At 42.3% G+C, this 18,133-nt stretch overlaps 1 protein-coding gene across 6 annotated transcripts in view; it reads left to right on the plus strand.

The window, feature by feature from the left end:
- Positions 1 to 18,133, plus strand: part of TLN2 (talin 2) — a 1,094,076-nt gene that overhangs the window by 216,301 nt on the left and 859,642 nt on the right. For 4 of the 6 annotated variants that reach the window (XM_069221980.1, XM_069221983.1, XM_069221981.1 and 1 more), the window contains exon 3: positions 1,266 to 1,302. The exons of the other annotated variants lie outside the window; for them this stretch is intronic. The gene's annotated coding sequence lies outside the window, so the exon portion shown is untranslated. The remainder of the gene's footprint in view (positions 1 to 1,265; positions 1,303 to 18,133) is intronic. 6 annotated transcript variants of the gene reach the window in all.

An 18,133-nucleotide genomic window follows, 5' to 3' on the forward strand; every position in this document is an offset into this window, starting at 1 on the left:
ATCGTCTAAACCTTGTTTTTGTCCTAACCATAGAGCAGTGGCATGATTGTTGTGTGACTGGTGTCTGCGCTCAATATTATGGAGCTACATTTTTTCTTTGTGCAAGCAATCACAGAGTGGAAATGTTTTCAAGTCATCTCACTCACATATATAATAAAAATTGGCCACGTAATTTAGTAGGCGTGCTCCTTCAAAATAACACAGATTGCCGCATAAAAGGATGTTTTTGTTTCACTTTAGGCACGCTGCTCAGTATTAGGGTTACAGTGCAGCATGGCTAAAAGCCATTGGCAAAGCAATTGATCAGAACGACGAGACCTGTTGGCTTTGCCAATGCTTGTTTATATGAATTTCCTGAAAACTGGTATGCATCCCGATGTCCCGAACCTCCGTTTAACACCTGTAGTTCGTATTCATGTGTAGTGCAATTTTTATTGAATGTAAATCTAAATTACTTAACTTAATGTATTCACCCACCCAACTGTGTACTTTCGCTGAGTTATCGGAGTAGTGTATTAGAACAGACTGGTTTCTATCACTTCCTGTGCATGAGCTGAATGTGGTTGTATATTTAAAGACTGCAGAGCTCTGGTTGTCTCCAGTATGTAGAGAGACCCTTACAGACGTTCTGGGTATTGGGCTGGTGAGGGGAGTCAGTAATGTGTGGTTGGTCATGCATTATCTGGAGCATATGCGGATCTGGTCCTGGGGTCGACCACTTACTACCTAGATCACAGGAATGATCAGCCTCGTGAGACAGTATGTTGGGGAGATTGCAAAGTGTGTAAATCTGCAATAAGTCCGCATATTGCGTCTATCCCAATTTTCATAACTTTGCTTTGAGTGGACTGAGGTACAGGAAAGCCAAACTAATTTGCCGGTAATACTGCAGTAAAGTGATCATTGTAGTGGAGCTGGGGTTAGAGGTCATGTCTCCTGGATTCCACAGCCAACAGACTGAGTGCTTATCAGCTCCAGATCCAATAAGACAAATGGTTATTTAGCTATGTAAGTGTCTGACAGCAATTCTCCTGGTCTCTGGATTAAGTGAGCCAACTAAAACGCACCTTGAACCTCCTTATTCTCCATGCACCCCAAGAGCTCTCCTATCGGGATAGTAGAGCACCTCACATTTATTATTTTCTGAAAGAAGCGAGGGTGTGAGCGGATTTCCTTCTGTGTTCTGCACGTTTCATTATGTTTGTAGCACGTTGTGTCTCTTTTTCTTTTTTTCACATTACAGATGATATTTGTGTTTGTTTCAGGTTTCCATGGAGTAAGAGGCCCTGCCTGATTGCATAGGTGAGATTGCATTTCATGTGCTTATCATACCTGCCTAAATGTTCGAGCTAAAATTGCGAAGTAAATATTGTGGAATTTCACAGGTCAGGGATCACCAGATGTTTGGATGTTTCCTGCATTTTTAGACGTCTCGCTCACAAATGTTTTGAGGCTCTTCTGTCTTGTACTTTGATATGCTGGGGGGGGGGTCTGCATTCCTGACATTGTACGAAGCGCATGATCAGGAAAGGGGTGCAAATTACATCTTTACTTGTGGGAGGTTCAGAACCTTGTGTCTAAAGCATGTTACGCAATTCTACAACTTTTAGAATGGACATTTTAATTTAGACTATATGTGTTTTTGCTATTTGCATGTGCCCTCTCAAGTTCAGCAGTCCACACAGCTTTGTCACCCATTCGTGTTTTAAAATGTCTGGTGCAATGTGTAGAAGCTTCTTCTTGTGTAAGTGTGTGTCCTGGTTGGTGTTATACTGGTTTGAAGAATACGTCTCCAAAGAAGTATCATTCTAAAGAAATTCACACTAAGGAATTCCCATGTCAGATGACATTTTGTGGAATCTCTAACAAACTCCTGGCACAAATTCTTTGATGAAGTAAATGTATTTCAAGTTACCTCAGACATCACACTAATCCTTTCCTTGACAAAGAACACCAAAAATACCCTCAGCCTGTCCTTAACTCTAAAATGTTCCCCACCTAACCATGTGCCGGTTATTAACGCGTGCCTTGTTACCACCGACAGCCCTTAATTTTTATATCGCAATGCATTTTTAATAATAACAGGAAACATTCTTGATATGCTTGTCTTTATTTCTTATTGGTAACCTAACATACTGTTTGTTATAATGAATTGTCTTTACAGTGGTTTCTTGGTAATGGTGCTTTCTCAAAATGGATTCCTTGTGGTGACATATTCCCACCCAGATGAACTGTTGCAGTGTTTTTCAAATGTGTTTTATGTAGATGTTCTTTATTTTGTAAAATATTTTAGTCCATAGTCTCCCAGTTTTTTGTTTTCTTCAAGGTAAAGCTTTAAAAGCACATTACAAAAGTCGTTAAGCTTAGTAATCCAAAATAGAGGTGTCTCTAGTCTTTTAAACAAAATAGATTTGTAGGTATCTGTTATTGTCTTTGAATGCTTAGATTTTGTTGCCTTGTATTGTCTTGCCTGCCTCCACAAGAAATAAACAATTACAAAAAAAAAATAGATTTGTTTCGGTCTAGCTGGAGGGTGATAGAAGATGTTTCATAGCGTGGGTCCTGCCTCTGCGACTTTTTAGTCTCATTTTCATTTCTTTTTTGCAATTAGCTGTTTCCAGTAAAAAATAGAACACGTAAGTGCCAGGACCCCCTTTAGGAGGCCACTGCAGCTTGCACCACCCATTGCTCCTGCCAGCGCTGCCAGTAACATTACCAACACAGCTGCCAGCCATCATCCCCCTACACGCCTGACCATTCAGACTATCCCAGGACCCCAAAGACATAAAAAATGTTTTGGGTTGTCTGTCTTAGTCATTTTAATGTATATTGAGTTAATAAACAGCAGTTGTGCTTCTATTTAAATTAGACAAAAGTACCACCATGTGGCAGACTGTTGTAAGTGCCGGTGTTGACATTTAAGTGCTAGCGGAAACCACTGGCTCAAATTAAGTATTGGCTGTTTCTAACTCACGTGAATGGTAGAGTATATTGTTTTTTTTTAATTTCATTCATTTTAACACTTGACCATAAAATAATTCCGTATTATGTCACACTTATTTACTTCACCCCATCTGCATTACTATTCAATTATTGACCATCATATAGCTATACATAACTTAGAAAATTGGTAATGAATTAAAAATACAAAAAATTACTCTGTATGTAATTTTACCTACCTGAATTTGTCGCAGAAGTGAACTAGATTAAATCACACCAGCACATTGCCCAGATGCCCTATTTATAGAAGTTGGTGGCATCTGTCTCCTTAAACCTGCTGCTCATGTTAAAAAAAGACTCTTGTCATTCTTTGCCTCTGTCAGTTTATTTAGGAAATGGGAGGCAAACATTGATTCCTTTTTGGACCCTATATCATTTCCCTGCATTGTTGTGACTCAAAGTTTCCTACACCTTAGTAGCCCTTCAGACCCTGCAGTGAGAGGGCAGGGGTTCTTGTGTCTTGAGTATCTTCAGAGCATACATCTTGTTGATAAGTGACAATCAGTTCCCTCTTTGAGATGTAACCCTGCTTTATGCTCCTTTAGCACATGCCGAAGTTTGAAAAAGGTCCGCTTAGCCTTTCAGTCCTTTGAATTATGCAAAATCTTGCAACACTCTGTGAGGTCCAAAAATACCCTTCCTCTTACTTGATTGGAGCATCTGAAATGACTACCTTGCATTTGAAATGCTATGAGTTCAGATGACGGGTGGTTCTGGTAAACTAGACATAGGTATTTCTTTATTCAAACTGATGGGTCAGGCCTTAGAGGTGAACGAGTCCTTAAAAGCCTTGTCTCAGACCCATGTTTCTAAGGCACAAGTGGATTGTGGCACAATGGCTAGAGCGGCAGGCCCTGATGCAGAGATCTGGCCCGGGACCAGGGTTCAATTCCTGCCTCGGCGGGTCTTTGGCTCAATTCCCTTGGACCAGATAAATCTCGCCTCGGTGCCTAATCTAATTAATGGGTCCCACTCTGTAACTCTGGGCAATAGCTTGCTTAATCTCCACAACGGCCCTGACAGCGCTTGGATGCCTGGCTTCACCCTGGGGGTTGCCCAGGAGTGGGTACCTCACAGGGAAAAGCCAGGAGGGGTTCCACAGTGGTATGCGTACAGCGCCTTGAGACCCTAACGGGTGAGTAGTGTGCTATACAAGTGCGAAGTTTACCTTTACGTTTTTAAAAGGGATTTCCTACACACTAATGAATTAACTATCACCAACCCACTTTCCTCCCCAATTGCTCGCTGACTTTAAGCTTGCCGTTGACCATGTACAGTGGGCCGCTGTCTTTTGGCTAGGTTAACACTACAGAAATGCATACATACATATATATACATGCTGTAGAAATCCTTGCTCTTCTCATTATCCATGCTTCTCCAAGCAGTGCAGTCCAAGCCCTTTTGTTTGGTCCACAGTGCAGATTACCTTTTCTCTTTGGAGCACAGTGCACCATTCTGTAAGGTGAAGCCATTGCTTTTCTGCACGTCCCTTGATGCACTTTGCACTACAGGGTTGGTCCATGATCTTCCATGGAGTGAAGGTGGAAGCACTTGCTTTTCTCTGTGTCCCACAGTGTACCATACACTGCAGAAACCACTCTCTCTATTCTGAAAGGTGCATAATATACTGCACTGATATACTATAGAGTGCAGGAGAAGCCATTGTCTGCTTGCTTAGTCCCCAGTGTACCATGAAGTGAAGGATAAGTCCTTGCAGTTTGTTGTGGTCCACAATGTACCAAGTAGTGCAGAAAGAGCTCCCTGTATTCTCTGTTGTGCATGCTTTACCATAGCGATCACCATTAACCCTTTTCTGAATGTTCGGTCTTGAAACTTGCATTGCTGGAGAAACACTTTGTTCGTCTGCATGACCCACATAGTCATTCAGCACGGAGTTCAAAAGAAGCTGCTGCTTTTCTGTGTTGACCATGATGCTCCTTGCATTTATGGAGCAGCCCTAGATCTCCTTCATCCTTGATAGTGTTTCAGCGGATTTGCCTTGATTTGATCATTGGTATAAGCTCAAGTACAAGCTGCATTTGAGTGGATGGACCTTTAGCTCCAGCCTAAGGTAACTTCAACAACATATCTGTAACAGTGAAGCACATTAGGCCCCTTAATGAGGACCAAGAGTAGTATATTTGGGAACCCTTCAGGTTTAGTAGCAAAGTTACAAATTTGAATCACTCAAACTACACCTAAATAATCGATCATCGTATAATAGCGTTGGTCAGTATAATTCAAAGCGATTCAAAATAGCAAATACAAAGACAAACTATTTAAAGTTGTCATAAATGAAACAAGCACACTCAGTTTCCCTTGAAGTGAAGATTTCCTGTTATGCTAAACTACAAGAAATTTGGAAAATTGTGAGAGGATTGAAGCTGGAGGTGTCAGCAAGCAAAACCTCTTAATACAGAATCAAAAAAAGATTCAGTCAAGTAAAGTGAGAATGGATTTAGTCAAGAATGCAACTCTTTGAGCAGGAGCAAAGATGAAAGTCTGGTCTCATGAGAGTGGAAAAGGACATCTGCATCCAACTAGGTCAGCAGTATAAGATACAATGTAAAACGTACAATTGTTCACAAAATGCAGCTTCCCATCGACAGGAGACCAATCAGGATAGATCACTTCACGATATCTGGCTTTGATGGGGGGGGGGGTTCAACCCTCTTCCCAGCCATCACACAATGGAAGTTTTCAGCTGCACAGCCTTCAGGAGATATCTCATAGCAGGATGATACATTAAAGTCAGGTTCTCCTCAGCACAAGTGCAGAGAGTCATTATTCAGCTTTAAAAAACACACTAATAAACAATTTGGCATGAAATTATTTTACAGCATTCTAATTAGTGGAAAGACTGCAGCGTGGCTCCTGAAATGAGAAAAAGAAACAAAGAATACTACAGCAAAAGTACATTTTCATGTCAGTCTTTATTTAACCTGAGGCCTAACTGAACTATGACTAACAATGTGAAAATCACACTTTACATACATGTATATGATGTACAGATTAGTATATATGGTATGCTAAACAAAAAAGTGACAGTCATGGATTGTCTGTGTACCAAAGAAGCTGATGTTTTTCTTTGTTGTCCATGGCACATTCAACTATGCAGATCCTGCTGTGGTGCAAATGCAATATAAGAGAAGCCTTTGTAGTTGTGTAAGGCCTGTGATGCACCAAACAGTCCTGGAGGGTAAACTGTGTAGGCGAAGCACCTGCTGTTCTGCAAATTATTGATGCACCACGTATCGCAAGAGGTATTTTTAGGCCATAATGCGCCATTCAGGGTATGGCTCTTGATTTGGTGAACATTGGCCTTGCTGCGAGAATAAATACTTTGTGCTCTGTGCGGCACCGATACACCGCACTGTGTAGGCGCTGCTCTTGGTTTTATTTGTGATACAAACTGAATAATGTAGTGCAAGACGAGCCCTCGGTGCTCTGTGTGATTCATGGTACGTTTCCCTTGTGAGGGCTCCTGTCTTATTATGCGTTGCCGGGATATTGCACTGTGATGTAGTTTAAGGATTGTTTGGTCTACTCTGAAGCATCCTGATTTAGGTTGATTGATGGGTTCTGATTATGTTTTGATTTCTGCCAGAAGGGTACAATCTGCAAAGGGAAGAACGTTTGCTAAATAATGCTGGTGAGTGATGGTCTTTAATCAGTCACACACAAGACTGCTCGGTGGAGATCAGTGCATCGGAATCAATGATTGTTCCTCGCCTGTCAGTCCTGTCTGCTCCGAGACCAGGCACATTGACAGCAATTAAGCAAGCATCCTTTGCAGTGCCATGATGGGTGCTCGTCAGAGGCACAGTCAGCCAAGCATGGCAGCTTGTCTTCCCTTCACCAAGCCATACTCCCACCCGTTGTAAGGTGTGTTGTGCTTTGAATACTTGTATCCTAAAACACTGGCCATAGGTCATCGTGCTGATCAGGGAACATGTTTCTGTGTCTTTGAACATTGAAAAAAGAAATTTTACAGTTCTAAATCATTTTCATTCTCTAAAACAGTGGTTCCCAACCTGTGGGCCGGGGACCCATGGGGGTCCGCGAAGCCTCCTCAGGGGGTCCGCGGCTGCTTAAAAAATTTAATAATATTAGGTCCCAGCTATCAGTAATGACTCCTTGGGGGTCCCCGTGTTCCAGTATTGATAAAATGGGGGTCTACAGAAGTCAAAAGGTTGGGAACCACTGCTCTAAAACGATCTATTTTTTCAAATTTTACAATAGTGCTAAAGGAACTTCTTTGGTTTTGTGTTTTCCCCTGTTATCTTTGGGTTGGATTTCTGGCAGTCTTGATTTCTGCTGTGGCAGAGGCTTGTTGATCAGTCTTCTGACATATGTGCTTTTAAGCTATGCGTTTTTTTCTCCCGGTTTTGTCATTACTAATGCATACCTGTCCTGACTCCGTGTTGTCATAGTAGACTGATACTTGAGATAGATATTCAAATAATAACTAGTCAAGTGTCAGCTTGACTCGTCAACTAGACAGCAGAAAATGTAGTTTCCCAATTCTAGTTGCATCTCTACTTTTATGAGGGATTGCTGAAATATTCTCAGCCCAGCACATTCAGACAACTGTTGTATAATTTGACATCATTGCACAGATAGATATACCTCATTGCTCGACGTGACTCACTTATGGGGTTGTAGACATCTAATTGTGCTTTGGCAGAAGCTGATAAAACCTAACTCTCATCCACTGGGCAAGATGGCTTGAAAGGATCACAGATGCAGTCATATTTGACCAACCAGATTAATTTTCCATATGCTTAATTTTCCACATACCTGCAAAATATATATCAACTCAAGTGGTTAATGTTCTTATTACACTTCCTGTTTAAAAAAAAAGTAGAGCCATTGTCGCTCATTAATAATCTGCCTACTAGCTGCAATCCCTAGATGCAAATAGAGGCCGTGGTAGCATGGAATCAGTGTGGATATTCAACTAGTAACCTGGAATTTGGGAATCTGAATGGCTTTGTTATCACTTGGACCTTTCCAAGAAGGAGCATAATTGTCTCAAGAAACCTCTGAGAAGAAACAGCTGCTTTTGAAGTGGATTTACTGAACTGAAGGTTAGGGTGAGGAGTGAGAAATGGAAAGAGCATTATCTGGGTAGTTGGAAAATCTTCCATGTTTAATTTAGCAGTGGCAGGTTTCCCTAAGGTATGTGTGGCCTTTTATAACAATAAACGGAAAGTGGTGGAGGAAACCGGCAAATCTGAAAGAATTTCGCCAGAGCTCCTATCTAATAGCATTATCATGGATGCAAAGATTCTTGCTAGAGGCAATTTCCCCATCAAAACCAACTTGGGACTGGAGAGGGAAGAAAGACTCACCTGCCTACAGCAAGAAGAGTAATTTCTTTCTACAAATTGAAGGTCTGTACCTCAAGTCTGGAACAAACAAAAGCTGGAAAGTACTTTCCTGAAATGTCTGACAAAAACAATTGAGCCTCCGTTTGATCGGGACAAAACATGTTTCTTTTGGAACTGAATGTCTGATGATGAAATAACTCCTTTGTGAACTGGTGGGGTTCACAACCTGGGAAAGCATGCTGATCCGTGGAAGCTGGTAACGAGATCTTTGTGAAGTTGGTTCCAGTGGAGGCACTTAATCCTGTCTCTCTTTTCAGGAGGACTGAAGTCAGAGACGTAAGAACACAGTAGCCTAAACGTTATGGATACTACTGGTTCGCTCCCGTATGAATCAGAAAGCCTAAGAAGCTGCCTGCAGTACCAGGCTGACTGATTTTTCTCCAGCCCTATTAGCCTTTCTGGATATGTTTGGATTGATATACCCCACTGTCTGTTCTTTTTGGACTGATGCCCTGTATTCATATAAAATGCTTTATGGATTATGGCTTGTGTGACACACTAAAACTATCTTACTCTCTCTTAATCTCCATGCCAGTTTTCCTTTTGCATAATATCCTGTGAACTCCTCAACCAGTTTTCTCCAGTTTAATTTTGGTGAAAGCAGGAACAAGTTTGTTTCCTTTTATGGATCACATGCAGCACTCATTATCATCATGTTAGAGACAGAGATGCCTCAGAGTTGGATATGGCTCAAAACATTAGTACTTTGGCTGTTGGGTACCAGGCATGTTTTTGGAAGTCTAACTTGGATATCTGTTGACTGGCAGGATAGGGGTTCTTTGCTGTGATTGAGGGACACCAGTTTGTTGAGTGAGTTACAGTTCACTATGGTATCATTCAGTCCTATCTCTCAGTGATCTGATAAATGGAAGTCTTCTAGGAAGAATCATGTCTGAGGCATGGGCGTCCGTAGAATTTTTTTCAGTGGGGGGAGGAGGTCAGCGGCGTCCCAGACTGTTTTGGGCCCCGGGCTGTGGCCGTACTAGTACAGACAGTGTAACAGTACAGTGGCCGTAGTGTTACGCTGCACTGTGAGCTTGCTCACCAGGCTGTACCTAAATCTGGGGATGGAGGGTGGGGTGGGAGCAAGCACCCCCACCTTGTCCCCCTACCCTGCAGGCGCCCATGGTCTGAGGATAACTACACAGCAGGAAATGCAATTACTGTTTATTTCCACTTCCTACTTCTAATATTCTTAAGTAGAAACCAGGTACCATTTCAACATGTAGTTCTTAGTCTTTCCTTGTCAACGCACATCGGTTTCCTCACAGCAAAGAATAGTCACCACTCCTTTATAAATATTAGACTTAAATAAGAGGACACGTAGATGGATACCGCTGGCAGAAAGCTGTACAAGTACAGTGATCGTGTATTGGTAATCACTTAGATTGGTAGCTTCAAGTTCCACAGTCTTGGTTTCTGCTCGCTATTGGTGATTATCCAGTACGGCATCGGACTTATTTGTTGTTATGTTCTAAGGTTCAGAGATTCCTGTGTTACTGTTCATATCCAACATTGGATGAACCCCTATGTGCTTCGCAAAGAACTACAGATCAGGAACCCAGATATCATGTTTGGGATGTAGGAGACCTATCAGTCAGTGAATTGATGAATGTCACGTAGGTGAGCATTAATTCCACTGAACTAATTCCATATGTAATTAATCAAAGTAGCAATGGAATATATTTAGGTAGAGTACTTTCATGCTCTGTTATTACTGATACTGTTTGCTAAACCCATAACTGCACTTTTATAACTTATTTTGGAGAAAACAGAAGAACCAGGGAAATATTATTTTAAGTCCCCAAAAGTCTAATTCTCCAGTATCAGTGGATTGTGTCCAGTAAAATTGTTCCATTCCGTCTGTATATGTATACTATCCTAGTTTTGTTGTCCGTTTACATTGTTATTGGTGCTTCATACCAGTATGCATATGTAGAGCTATTTGTATAGTGCTAACTGAGTTACAAAGCAACAGAGCTTGGTACAAGGGGCGTGATGCAGGGTCCTCTACAGTGAAGCAGGTAACCAGGGTGTCTTCCTAATACGTGGAGGCAATACTGTTCCTTGAAGAGGTGGATCTTCAATGTATTCCTGAATTGCAGGAGGGCTAGAGCAGTTCTGATGTCGGTGGTGACGCTGTTTCAGATCCTGGAAGAGTAGACCGAAAAAAGGCCTGCATTCTGTTTTAATTCCTTTCTTGTGCATTTTTGACTCCAGGCTGTACCTGACGTTATGCTGTCCTCCCGACTTGGTTAATATCTTAGCCAGGTACAGCATGGTCTTTTAAGGATTGCTGTTGGACAGGCTGGGTTTGCTCACAGGACTAGTGTCCTCTGATGTAGTGCGGATTGGACCTTCTAGAATGTATTCATTGGTAGGAAAGAAGGGAGGCTACTGAAGGTTGGTGGCAGGACATGTTGGGGTTCACAGTGTTGTCCACTGTAGGTGAATGAGGGGGTTTTGAATCGTATCTTCATTAACTAAATTTACATAAAATACATCCAAATGATTTAACATTTCCATAGTCAATGGTCAACCTGAAAACCTGGCATGTGTCTACCTGTGCTCACCCTGTAACCTCCACTTTATATTTATATATATATATATGTTCAATGGCATGTGTAGCTGCAGATACACATGCTGTGCATATCCTGCCATCTAGTGTTGGGCTCGGAGTGTTACAAGTTCTTTTTCTTCAAAGAAGTCTTTTCGAGTCACGAGATCGAGGGACTCCTCCCATTTCGGCTCCATTGCGCATGGGTGTCGACTCCATCTTAGATTGTTTTCTTTCCGCCATCGGGTTCGGACTTGTTCCTCTTCGCTCTGTGTTTCGGTTCGGAAAGTTAGTTAAATCTCGGAAAATTCGATGGTATTGTTTGCGTTCGGTATCGGGTTAGTTAACGCAGAATCGACAACGAAGAAAAGAAGAGCTCCGGTAGCCCTTCGGGGCTTCTATCCCCCGGCGGGGCCTGGTCGGCCCGACCGCGTGCGTCTTCAAGGCTAATGGAACGGACCCCAGTCCGCTTCTGCCCCGAATGCCACAACAAGTATCCTTACACAGATCAACATCTGGTCTGTAATTTGTGTTTGTCCCCCGAACACAAAGAGGATACCTGCGAGGCCTGTCGGGCATTTCGGTCGAAGAAAACGCTACGGGACCGAAGAGCAAGGAGGCTTCAAATGGCATCGGCGCCGTCAGGACACCACGACGTTGAAGAAGAGGAGACTTTCTCCATTGCTGATTCGGACTCGGACGAGCCCGAAACGGAGCTGACACCGAAAACCGTGAGTAAACCAGCCCCGGCCAAAACTCACGCCAAAATTAGGAAGACCCAGGGGACGCCACCGCCTGCAGGCCATGGCTTAACCCGTAAAATTGGTGACCACACATTGGCACCGAAAAAGGGCACACAAGTGTCGAAGTCATCCGACTCCGGTCGAGATCCCGGCACAGAGTATACTCGACACCGAGAACCTGGCTCCGACCAGACTCGACACCGAGATACCGGCTCTGAGCTAAGTCGGCACCGAGAGATTGACACACCGAAACCGAAAAAAGTGGCTTTGAAGCCGAAAAAAACTGTAGAAAAGGTTTTGGTACCGAAACATCCAGCTTCGGAGCCGAAAACAAGCTCCTACTCTGAAGAACAAGGCCTTTCAGCATACAAGGCCATACATTTGGACAAGAGCTAGAAGCAGGGGAGCCAGATTATACCCTAAGAAGGCTCCATATTCAAAAGGAAACAGGGAAAATAAGAACTCTCCCTCCTATAAGGATGAAAAGGAAACTTGCTTTCCAAGACAAAGAAAAACAGCCACAAGCAAAAGTGGCAAAAGCAGTAACTCCACCACGTTTTTCGCCACAACCATCACCACACCACTCACCGCAACTGTCACCAATTGCAACCACCCTACGTTGCAATCTCCAATGCACACAGGGATGAGCCAGGATGACCCAGATGCGTGGGATCTATATGATGCGCCAGTATCAGACAATAGTCCAGACTGCTACCCAGCAAGACCATCACCACCTGAAGACAGTACTGCCTACACGCAAGTGGTGTCCAGAGCAGCGGCTTTTCACAATGTGACACTGCACGCTGAACCCATTGAGGATGACTTTTTATTTAACACTTTGTCGTCGACACACAGTCAGTATCAAAGTCTTCCAATATTACCAGGGATGTTGAAACACGCGAAACAAGTATTTCAAGAGCCCGTCAAAGGCAGAGCCATCACACCTAGGGTGGAGAAAAAGTACAAGCCTCCCCCTACAGACCCTGTGTACATCACGCAACAACTGACACCTGACTCAGTAGTAGTAGGCGCAGCACGTAAAAGGGCTAATTCACACACCTCTGGAGATGCACCACCACCCGACAAAGAAAGTCGAAAGTTTGATGCAGCAGGGAAAAGAGTTGCAGCACAAGCGGCCAGTCAATGGCGCATTGCCAATTCCCAAGCTTTATTGTCAAGATATGACAGAGCTCATTGGGATGAAATGCAGCACTTTATAGAACATCTGCCCAAGGAGTTCCAAAAGCGTGCACAGCAAGTGGTGGAAGAGGGCCAAAGTATCTCTAACAATCAGATACGATCGGCAGTGGACGCAGCGGACACAAACGCAAGAACTGTGAATACAGCGGTCACTATTCGGAGACACGCATGGCTACGCACCTCCGGGTTTAAGCCAGAGATCCAACAGGCTGTGCTTAATATGCCTTTTAATGGACAGCAGTTGTTTGGGCCGGAGGTGGACACAGCTATAGAGAAGCTGAAGAAGGACACTGATACGGCCAAGGCCATGGGCGCGCTCTACTCCCCACAGAGCAGAGGCACATTTAGGAATACACAATTTAGAGGGGGGTTTCGGGCCCAAAGCACAGAACCCTCAACCTCACAAACGAGACCCACATACCAGGGCCAGTATCAAAGAGGAGGCTTTCGAGGACAATACAGAGGTGGACAGTTCCCTAAAACTAGAGGAAAGTTCCAAAGCCCAAAAACACCTCAAACTAAACAGTGACTTCAGTGTCACAAATCCCCAACACATAACACCAGTGGGGGGGAGACTCACAGATTATTACCAACATTGGGAGGAAATAACAACAGACTCGTGGGTCCTAGCCATTGTCCAACATGGTTATTGCATAGAATTCCTACAATTACCACCAAATGTGCCTCCAAGAACATACAACATGTCCAAACAACACTTAGATCTATTACAACTAGAAGTCCAAGCGTTGTTACAAAAAGACGCAATAGAACTGGTACCCAGCCATCAGAAAGGAACAGGTGTTTATTCCCTGTATTTTCTAATACCCAAAAAAGACAAAACTCTGAGACCCATCTTAGATCTCAGAACACTAAATCTTTACATCAAATCAGATCACTTTCACATGGTGACACTTCAAGACGTAATCCCCTTGCTCAAACAACAAGACTACATGTCAACATTAGATCTCAAGGATGTGTACTTCCATATACCCATACATCCTTCACACAGGAAATACTAAAGGTTTGTAATCCAAGGAGTACATTACCAATTCAAAGTGTTACCATTCGGGATAACAACAGCACCAAGGGTATTTACAAAATGCCTTGCAGTAGTAGCAGCACATTTCAGAAAACAGCACATACACATATTCCCGTACCTAGAAGATTGGTTAATAAAAGCCAACACTCAAAAACAGTGCCTTCAACACACAAAATAAGTCCTAGAAACCCTTCACAAACTAGGGTTCTCAATCAACTACCTGAAATCACACTTACAACCGTGCCAAATACAACAATACTTAGGAACAACAATTAACACAAAAAAAGGGATTGCCACTCCAAGTCCACAAAGGGTACAAGCATTCCAAAACGTAATACAAGGCATGCACCCAAACCAACAGTATCAAGTAAAATTAGTGATGAAACTTCTAGGCATGATGTCTTCATGCATAGCCATTGTCCCAAACGCAAGATGACACATGCGGCCACTACAACAGTGCCTAGCAACACAATGGACACAAGCACAGGGTCAACTTCAGGATCTAGTGTTAATAGACCGCCAAACACACACCTCGCTACAATGGTGGAATCCTATAAATTTAAACCAAGGGTGGCCTTTCCAAGACCCAGTGCCTCAATACGTGATCACATCAGATGCTTCCATGGTAGAGTGGGGAGCACACCTCAACCAGCACAGCATCCAGGGACAATGGGACACTCAACAGAAACAACTTCATATAAATCAGCTAGAACTACTAGCAGTGTTTCTAGTGTTGAAAGCATTTCAACCACTAATAGCCCACAAACACATTCTTGTCAAAACAGAAAACATGACAACAATGTATTACCTAAACAAGCAGGGAGGGACACACTCAACACAGTTGTGCCTCTTAGCACAAAAGATTTGGCATTGGGCGATTCACAATCACATCCGCCTAATAGCGCAATACATACCAGGAATTCAAAACCAGTTAGCCGACAATCTCAGTCGGGATCACCAACAGATCCACGAATGGGAAATTCATCCCCAGATACTACAAACCTACTTCCAAACCTGGGGAACACCGCAAATAGACCTATTCGCAACAAAAGAAAACGCAAAATGCCAAAACTTCGCATCCAGGTTCCCACAGCCTCACTCCAAGGGCAATGCGTTATGGATGAGTTGGTCAGGGATATTTGCTTACGCTTTTCCCCCTTTCCCATTCCTTCCATACCTCGTAAACAAATTGACTCAAAACAAACTCAAACTAATACTAATAGCACCAACTTGGGCACGACAACCTTGGTACACAACTCTACTAGACCTGTCAGTAGTGCCTCATATCAAACTACCAAACAGACCAGATCTGTTAACTCAACACAAACAACAGATCAGACACCCGAATCCAGCATCGCTCAATCTAGCAATCTGGCTCCTGAAGTCTTAAAATTCAGACATCTAGACCTTACACAAGAATGTATGGAGGTCATCAAACAGGCTAGAAAACCTACTACAAGACATTGTTATGCAAATAAATGGAAGCGATTTGTTTATTACTGTCATAATAATCAAATTCAACCATTACATGCATCCGCAAAAAACATTGTAAGCTACTTACTACACTTACAAAAGTCTAAGTTAGCTTTTTCATCCATTAAAATACATCTCACAGCAATTTCTGCCTATCTGCAAATTACACATTCAACTTCACTATTTAGAATACCAGTCATAAAAGCATTTATGGAGGGTCTAAAAAGGATCATTCCACCAAGAATACCACCAGTTCCTTCGTGGAACCTCAATATTGTATTAACACGACTCATGGGTCCACCATTTGAACCCATGCCCTCTTGTGAGATTCAATACTTAACCTGGAAAGTAGCCTTCCTAATAGCTATCACATCTCTCAGAAGAGTAAGTGAAATACAAGCCTTTACCATACAGGAACCCTTTATACAAATACACAAACATAAATTGGTTCTACGCACAAATCCCAAATCTTTGCCTAAAGTTATATCACCGTTCCACTTAAATCAAACAGTGGAACTCCCAGTGTTCTTTCCACAACCAGACTCTGTAGCTGAAAGAGCATTACATACATTAGACATAAAAAGAGCATTAATGTATTACATTGATAGAACCAAACAAATTCGCAAAACAAAACAATTGTTCGTAGCTTTCCAAAAACCTCATGCAGGGAATCCAATATCCAAACAAGGCATTGCCAGATGGATAGTTAAATGTATTAAAACCTGTTATATTAAAGCAAAGAGAGAACTGCCTATTACACCAAAGGCACACTCCACTAGGAAGAAAGGTGCCACCATGGCCTTTCTGGGAAATATACCAATGACAGAAATCTGTAAGGCAGCCACATGGTCTACGCCTCATACATTCACTAAACATTACTGTGTGGATGTGTTAACAACACAACAAGCCACAGTAGGACAAGCAGTATTACGAACATTATTTCAAACAACTTCAACTCCTACAGGCTAAACCACCGCTTTTGGGGAGATAACTGCTTACTAGTCTATGCACAGCATGTGTATCTGCAGCTACACATGCCACCGAACGGAAAATGTCACTTACCCAGTGTACATCTGTTCGTGGCATGAGACGCTGCAGATTCACATGCGCCCTCCCACCTCCCCGGGAGCCTCTAGCCGTTATAAGTTGACAAAAATAATCTTGTACATTTGTAAATTTGTAAATACAACACTTTTAATCACATTATGTACATACATACTTACTCCATTGCATGGGCACTATTACTATATACACAACTCCTACCTCACCCTCTGCGGGGAAAACAATCTAAGATGGAGTCAACACCCATGCGCAATGGAGCCGAAATGGGAGGAGACCCTCGATCTCGTGACTCGAAAAGAATTCTTAGATATATATATATATATATATATATATATATATATATATATGTATATATATGTATATGTATGTTCTCCACCCTATTCATTGTTGAATATAATGCATGATTGCCAAACAGTAGAGCGCCTGTGCTTTGCTGAAGACAGTTAACTCAAATTACTGATTTCCAATTGAACTGACTCCGGAGCCCCAGCATGTTTCCATGATTCATTTTAATTTTAACGTGCATGCCAGTTTAATTTGAAAAGTGATTATTTGAATTAAAGTATTTTTAATTGCACTGTGATCTCATCTTTGCAGCTAGCTCTGATAATTTTTTTGAAGATCTGTTTTCCTCCGGCATGTAGTTAATATGTTGCTCATTTCACTTTTAAGAAAAAGATTGGTACGAGGAGAATATTGTCATGTGCTGGATGCAAAGTCTGGTAATTTCTCATTTCTGGATTTTCTCTTATGTGGGAAACAACGTAAGGCATGTATTTTCTATCCCTTGATCACAGCTGCGCCTGAGTTGTTTCTAGGTCGAGCTTGCAAGCGCTTTGACCTATTGTAAGTATTGAGGGCTTTTAACCACGCCCACCGCACGTCTATTACCTTCACTTGTTCGCGGGCTTGCCTTTAAAAAATAATTTATCATTGGTAAATGCTTTTCATTTGTCCCTCTTTGTGGCGGTGTTCTTACTGCCTTGCAGACTGCCCCGGTTACAAGGATAATGCACGATAGACGATACAGTTGACTGTGAGAAAACTTCTTTTTGCCTTTGTGTCCCTCCTTCATGCTCATGGAGGCCATGGCACTTTGAATTGGCTCGCTTATGTCAACTGTTTTACTTTTCATTTTCAATTTATATGCCAAGAAAATTCCAGTTAGGAATTTACAATGCTAATACTTCTAACTCTACAACGCTAATAACACTAACTTGAGCAAATTTGAGACCCACTGCATTGCAAATGCGTGTTTGAACGTGATACCTAAACACGGCCATGATAATTACATGCAACTTTTTCTTCTGCGCTGAGTGAAAGTCACTTGATTTATTTGCTCTTTATATATGCTTGGTGGGGCAAAGCTAATATCGAGAATTCACCTTTCCTGCAGAGTTTGGAAAATAGATGCAGGAATTCACATCTTAATAAAGTTACTATCAAAACTTTCTAATGTTTTAATTGATGAAAAAATTCTAGAAAATATTTGCTTATCAGTATTTTTGTGTTGAGTAACTTGCGATAGGTGTAGCTGCACTGCACATTTTACACAAAAGAAGGGAATGACAATTAGTAAAACAGAAGCGGTGTGTCCCTCGTCGCCACGTAGATAGCAGTTTCAGTCCAGTGTTTCCTCCATATGCTGCTCCTACACCTGGAAAGG

The sequence above is a fragment of the Pleurodeles waltl genome, chromosome 3_1 (genome assembly GCF_031143425.1).
Source record: "Pleurodeles waltl isolate 20211129_DDA chromosome 3_1, aPleWal1.hap1.20221129, whole genome shotgun sequence".
NCBI classification, from domain to species: domain Eukaryota; kingdom Metazoa; phylum Chordata; class Amphibia; order Caudata; family Salamandridae; genus Pleurodeles; species Pleurodeles waltl.